This window comes from Bidens hawaiensis, unplaced genomic scaffold (genome assembly GCF_021521415.1).
Source record: "Bidens hawaiensis isolate Kalapana, Puna unplaced genomic scaffold, B.hawaiensis_p1.1 tig00017348_1, whole genome shotgun sequence".
NCBI classification, from domain to species: Eukaryota; Viridiplantae; Streptophyta; class Magnoliopsida; order Asterales; family Asteraceae; genus Bidens; species Bidens hawaiensis.
In genome coordinates, this window is record NW_027492625.1 from 85,384 (window position 1) to 93,230 (window position 7,847).

The 7,847-nt window shown below is 34.7% G+C and overlaps 1 pseudogene; it reads right to left on the reverse strand.

The window, feature by feature from the left end:
- Nucleotides 1-1,715: 1,715 nt before the first annotated feature.
- Nucleotides 1,716-2,878, reverse strand: LOC143553649 (uncharacterized; annotated as a pseudogene).
- Between the last annotated feature and the right edge of the window lie 4,969 nt (nt 2,879-7,847).

Below are 7,847 nucleotides of genomic sequence, written 5' to 3' on the forward strand. Positions count from 1 at the left end.
TTGCAGCCAAACTAAGGTACCCATCATTATCATACCATGGATCAAGAAAATTAAATTATAACAAATCTTCTAGCCTTCATGCAATCATCAATTTTTAGTACATAAAATGCTATTTGATTGCGAATCGAATATTCGATGTGATGCATACATGATTTTAAACTAAGGTTGTAAGAGATGTTTGAGTGATTCCCTTCATAAACATCTTGCAAATCAACTGATCTTTTTAAGATTTTTTGGAAACTACTAATACTTTTTAATAGGGGTGTGCAAATTAACTGTCAAAATCGTTAATCGAACCATAGCTGACATAACCGAACCAATTTTAACCGATAACCGACATAACTGGTGGGTCGGTTTAATGAATTTTTGAAAACTGCCACATACGGGTCAGTTTTGGTTAAAGATTATTTCAAACCCGCCATAACCGAACCACCCCATTTACAAGTATCTCAACTTTATGGAATTTAATTAAAAGAAGTTGATCATTTAGATTAATTAAAGAATATAAGAAACTAATAATGCTCTCAAATTTTTACTATATGATTTAATTTTGACTAAAAAGTTAATCCATTTATTGTTTGTTTGAATATATATTATTAATATTATGGATTATATATCTTGTTAAGCTATGTCATGTCGATTTTAAATTTTTTGGTAATATTTAGTACCAAAGTTTTAGGCTCAATTATATTATTTTAGTCACGTTTAATCGACTCGCTATAACATTCAAAACCGATTAACCGAAACCGTCATAACGGACCAGTTATGGTTATGGCTATTACTTAACCGACATATTGGTTATGGTTATGGGTTTGGTCTAAAACCGTCCCAAACAGACCCCTACTTTCTAATATCACTGATTTAAATAATTGATCAATGTATATGAATATGTGATTCATGGTTTAGTGATCCTCAATGGGCTAGCCAATCGGTAAGCTTGGTGGGCCTTCTTATATAAAATTGGACTGGCATAACTATTATAACAAACTGAGGTAATTGGCCCAAACAAATTGAATTAAAACAAACTAACACAAACAAAAGTGACCGAACGTTCACAAATTATTTGTCATGTGACGCCCAGTCAAAGTTATAGATTTTTGTAAAAAGAGGGTGTAGTCATAACTTTACCCATGACCCCCCCCCCCCACCCACACACACACACACACAAAACACCACCTTTCAAAGTTATGTACATAACTTTGAACACGGTCTGGCGTGGGTCGGTTTGCGTGTCCGGAACAACATGTTTTGGAACAATAACATTGAGGGGGGCGGTGTAAGAGAGAGTTATGAGCCATAACTTTACCCCACAACTCTCCCACTACACATAAGAACAATTTATTCATATTTATGTGAGTTCGTTTACAAACTTTCCTTTTAACGGCGCATTAATGTCGAGTTCGTTGACATGCCAATCCTCTTATTTATAATCTCATGAGAGAGATGTTAAGTTGTTCAATACACCAAAAAGAAAAAAACATTATTTACAAATATAGTTTTTCAGTTTTTTTATTCTGTTTAAATCAATTAATCAGAACATTAGGTTGTGTAATGTATAAGTGTTGAATATCATAGGTATGAAATATTAATAGGAGGTGGACACATTCACCATAAACACGTTACTGACGCACCGTTGAGCTTGTTTCTTGGCTATTTGGGCCATGAGAATCAAATAAAAACAAAGGGAAAGCCTTAAAAAGAATCCTCAAAGAGGCCCAAAAAATGTAAACATAAATTTGTGAACTATGTTTGTTTAAACTTGTTCTTGTGCTAGTCATTGAAAGATTAATATTACAGTTTTTGTTACATTTTACATGGGATGGTACGCGCGCTACAAATCATTTGTATACATACCTCACATATGATTCTCTTTCATTAAACATACATGTTTCGGTATCATCTACGACTTCATATCCGACTTTTTCACAAGTTCGCCTCCCTTTTTCCCATTTCTTTTCTCATTTAATTCAGAACACTTCAATATATGATCTAACTCCGAAATCCCTTCTTCAATATCCAAAATTTCATCACTTTCTGTTGTTAGATGTTGTCTATAGTTTCGAATCTTCTCTAAACTGCAACTAACTTTCACTCCCATTTCCTCTAGTGTTGTTTGCATCGCGCTGTTTTCCTCATGTGCCTCTTTTAATTTTCTTTTCATTGATCTATATCCATCTAATGACTTCAAAAGTTGTTTTGAAAGTGACTTGTTATGTTCTTGAAGCTCTATCGTCCCTTGTGTTTCCTTCTCGTTATGTCTGTCTTTATGCACTTTCGCGCATTCATGAACCTTTTCTAATAATGTCTCGTTTTGTGCTTTAAGGTTGTTTATATGTTCCTCCATTTCGGCTAACTCGTGTGCTTTTTTGGTTAACTCTCCCATCATGATCTCTTTTTCTTTACCCAAACTTGAGCACATTATTTCTAGGCTTTTGCGTGCGGCCAAGTTTGCACCGAGCTCTCTTTTTAGGCTTTCTTTGTCATCAATCGTTATGGATTCGGTTAAGCGTTTGTCCTTTGGGCTTTGCACCGGGCTTGATCGTGGCAAATCGGCCCGTTTGGTTCCAAACGATTAACGATTGGCATTTTTGAATCCTGGTTCGGACCATGTCGATAATGGTCATCATTCCCGCAACCCTTAACATCCTTCTTCCATCATTTCTTTGTGTTTTGCATGCTTCTTTGTGGTCTTGAATCAATTTCAATAGTAACTTCACGTTTGCTGCAACACCTGATGCATCATATCATATCATTCCATATTATATCATAAACAAAAAGGGAATTTATTATTACCTTCTAAGGCGGCATCATCATAAGGTTGTGTGTTTGTCGATGTTGCAGTTAATTCTGGAGGTCTTTTGTCCCTAAACTTACTCATATCTAAAAAGTCTTAAGAAAAATTGGAAAAAGATAAAAATAAAAATGTACGATGATGATGTGAGAGAATGAAAAGAGGAGAGAGAGGGAGGCCAACTTAGAAAATTTTCCCTCTCTATTGTTAATTTCTCAAAGATTAGCAAAAGCCTTTCCTTTCTTTCAGAAATTGTTTGATTGTAGAATCATTTTTGTGGTGTGTGATGTATTGGGATTATGGTTGGTCGACGATCTTTGTTTTTCTACCTCATATCTTTTCCTTTTGACTCTTTCAATAGTAACTCACTTTTTTTTTTACTTAAGAACTTTTTTGTAGTAACTAGAATTTAGGATCCCGCGCTTCGTGACGGGACCGTTAAGTCGAAAAAAAACATAAGTAAAACTATAAATTATAGTTTTTCAAAAAATAAGAAAAAATGACATAACGCAAATTATTAAAAGCATGGCACTTGAGAATCAGCTATTGTTAAAACCAAAGGCATGATCATTGATTGCATAATCATATTCCTATCTCCTAAGCTCTGCACAAAGAGGCTGAAGAACCTACACAAACAAAAACAAAGTTAACTCATCATTTTCAGCATGTGACATTTTAATTATGTGAAAAGAAATGAAAAATAAGAATATTATTATTATTAAACACATCCCACACATAATAATAACATAAAAGTGTAAGAGATTAAGCGTATAGCTTCACTTTTAGTTTCAAAAACCTCGAACGAATTGCATATTTTATTTGCAGGGTTTGAGAGAACAAAGAATGAAACATATAACGCTCATGTGGTTTTACTAAGTGTGCTACATAAAATAGAAACATTATACATTCTTTGGATATAAACTATTAACAAAGTAAGAAATGTAATTCATTGAAAATAAAGTATCTGATCACATTTTATTATACAGGTCATCAAAAAGAAAGAAAGAGATGAAATCCATACTTTAATAACATGAAGTATGAGATTCCTTATTTTACCTCTTTATGCCTTATTTAAGGCATAACGTATAAGTTACAATGTTATAACTTATACTTTAAACACTCACAAAATCTAACTTTCCCAAACACTTTATAACTTATAACACATAAGTTATAAGTTATAAGGAGCAAAAATAAGGAATCCCAAACAGCCTTGAATTGATTGGCTAGTAAGGTAGCAGTAAGATGCTTGCCCAAGCGTTACATCTGTATGAAGTGGTTCCCGCACAAAATTACCCTTTTTACTATAAAAATTAAACCACATGTATAACATGTATTGACAAAAGAGAAATGACAATTACCTCAGCGGAAGCGGTAATAATTTGTTGGATATTAGAACCTTGGTCAGTGTATTAATGCCATGATGATTTGTTAAACGTTGGCAAATTTTGATGGTGATTCTTCTGACTTTTGAATTCTAGAACTCGTGATTAAATTAGTCTCAACCTGATTCATTACAACATTGAACATACATTAAAATTAAATAGAAGCCTTGCTGTTCATTAATGTTGTTAGTTTTCATAAGGGAGAATTCCCAAAATAGTCTCTTAGAAGTGAGAGATTCTTAAAATAGTCCAAAAGTTTTTGCATTCCAAAATAGTCCTCCGAAATCTATCTCCCACATGAAATTGGGATTCGTGACGTGAGATTTGGTTGTCATATCACAGAGCGACACGTGTCACTTTAAAGATAAAGTTTCAGAGAAATTTGTCTCGGCCTATAGTTTTGTAGTCAAAATAGTTTTCTGAAAAACCATTGTTTTGGAATGAAAGTTGTCCGTCACGTGAGGTTTCAAAAAAGATGATTTTCGCGTTTTTTTGAAATTCATCTCCTCGGACGCATTTCAAATGAATTTCGTCAACTACGTGAAATTTCAAAAAAGTAGGAAAAAAAACGATACTTTTTCAGTGAACATAGTCTTGTCTGATGATTTTCAATAAAGTAAAAAAAAACGATTAATTTACAAAAAAGTTTAAAACAAACGATAATTTAACTATGAATTTTATCTCCTCGGATGATTTTCATTAAAGTTTAAAACAAACCCCCACCCACCTTGTTCTTCTTCCACTTCTCTTTCCAACGATTCATCTTCATCAAAATCCCAAAAACCTCACATCCTTTTTTGTTGAAACTGATTGTTGGACCACCAGGTGATTGTTACATATTAAAGCCGACAAGAAAGCATATCCCCATGGATGACCCTTTGGTGGAGCCTTCCGAGGGTGATACTAAACCACAAGAAAAAACCAATGATGATGTTGAAAAAACCATTCAACATGACGAAGACATTCAATATGATGAAGCCATTCAACAAGACCCAATTCACACGAAAATGATAACTTTCATATTAAAACCATCGAAAAAGATGAGTTTCATATCAAAACTCATCGGATCTGACAACTCTAATTTCAACGCAAAAAAACATGAGTTTCATATCAAAATTTATCTTTTTCTAACATCTATTCTTTTTAGGCAAAAACCGATTAATTTCATCAAAAATCTATCGAATATACATACTTTGTAACAAAATCTATCTTTTCTGACAACACGTCTTTTTATGCAAAAAAAGACGAAATTAAAGCGAAATGCGTCGGACGCGACGAATTTCATAATATCGCGGAAACCGATGACTTTAAAACCTCACGTGACGGACAACTTTCATTCCAAAACAATGGTTTTTCAGAAAACTATTTTGACTACAAAACTATCGGCCGAGACAGATTTCTCTGAAACTTTATCTTTAAATTGGCACGTGTCACTCTGTGATACGACAACCAAATTTCACGTCACGAATCCCAATTTCATGTGAGAGATAGATTTCGAAGGACTATTTTAGGAATGCAAAAACTTTTGGACTATTTTGAGAAAGGGGACTATTTTGGGAATTGTCAGCCTGGTCACTTGTTATTAATAAATATGGAAAGTGCATTTGATTCTTTTATTATCTGTTATTAATATATTAAACTATTAACCATATGATCATTACTGGTTTAGATTATGCAGTTACTTGTGCTCATGTATAATTACTTGTGCCCAATTTGTCGCAAGGTCTGTTTGGATTCTTTTGGTGACCATGCGGTGCATTGCAAAGAATTGCCTGGCTTTAAATACAGACATGATCTGGTTAGGGATGTTCTGTGTGATGTTCTTAAACGGGCAGAGATTTCTGCTAAAAAGGATGCCCCTGTTAACTTTCTCACTGATCCTCTTGAAGGGAGGTCTACTTTACGACCAGCTGATATTCTTGTGTTCGGGTGGGCAGGGGGGAAACACGCCTGTGTGGATCTTACAGGAGTGTCTCCTCTTGTTGGGCTCAGGGACCGTGGGTTTGTTGTGGGTCAGGCTGCGTTGAAGGCTGAATCGGGCAAAGTTGTTAAACACGAGAAAGCTTGTTTAGATAATCAACATGTCTTTCTACCATTTGCATTTGATACATTTGGTTTTCTGGCTCCAGAGGCTGTGAAATTTTTGAGTAGGGTTCAGCGCGTCGTACACGGAACCTCTTCAGCTTCTAGGTCCCAAAGCTTCGTTTTTAGCAGGATTGGCTTTGCTATTTAAAAAGGGGTTGTGCGCAGCTTGTTGCCCGTTTGCCTGCCACTTTATTGTAATTGTTTTATAGTAAATTATATAAAACTTCGTTATGACAAAAAAAAATTCATTATCTACTCGGTTGAAACAAAGTGGTTTAAAGTCTAAGTACCATCGTGATTACATATTCCAAAAACACCATTGTCGCACATAGACTTTTATTCTATGGGTGACTGGGTGATTGGAGCTTTCATAATTCTTTTCGGCAACATTGCGATTAACTTTGGAACTAATCTTCTTAAATTGGGCCATGATGAGGTACATAGTGTTACTCTTTGCAACAATTTGTTTGATATGTATCCTCAAATTACCAAAATTATAAAATTGACACCCATAGGTGTCTCATGCAATTCAAACCCCCCCAAAACTCAAGCTATGCATAATCCATAGCACCAAACCAATTAGGTTTCATGACTAACAAAAAAAAGAACCGCATCCTAGAACTCCAAAATTGCAGGTTAATGAATCGAAACCATAAGAACCCTAACGCTTGAATTTACAACCAAACGTAGAAAATTAGGTACCTGAAAACCTTAAAATTCGAGAATATGTGAGAATAAAGCTTCAATTTTTTAGACCATTATGTTGAAATCGATCTTTGAACAGGAAACGTAAAGCTTTGGCTTCAATCATCTACAATTAAGTTATTAAGAGATTGTTGATAAATGTTTGATAAAGTGTATTGAAGAGTGGATAGGTAAGCGAGCGGCAGTTTCATTTTCAATAATGATTGCAGTTAAGGTCGTCGGAGAGACTTTAATGTGACCAGAAGTTGAAGTGCAAAATTGGCGCCGATACAAAACATTAAATCTAGTGGCGTCTCTCTTACAGGCGTCTTAGGGGGTGCAAATTACCATTTTGTCCATCTAATATGTTTTATATGTAATATAGATATAGATTTAGATATAGATATAGATAAAATATTAAAATATTGAATAGTAATTTTGTGAGGATGACTGAATCTTCTTTTTAATATATATATTAATATTCAAATAAAAACATTTAAACGATTATAATGAAGTAATAGGTAAACGGACAACAAGTTCCACCATAACCCCCTATTGAATATCAAACTCAATCATACTAAAAATAAAGTTTTAGTTCTTAGGAGCCGAAGAATTACTATGCACAACCCGTTGAACCCTGTTCAGAAAGTCCAGGGCCTCCAGGGCTAAGAAACCAAAGATGTTAAAGGCAAAAGAGATAAACACATGTTGATTCTCTAAACAAGCTTCCTCGTTTTAGCCACCTTACTCGATGTCGCCCTCACCGCAGCCTAACCTGCCACGAACCCAGTGTACCTAAGCCAACAAGAGGGGACACACTCGTGATGTCACACCCCAACCTATGGCGGGAATGCCGGGGCGCGAACTGATTGTCACAGCTCTCAAGGTACTATCATGCAATATTT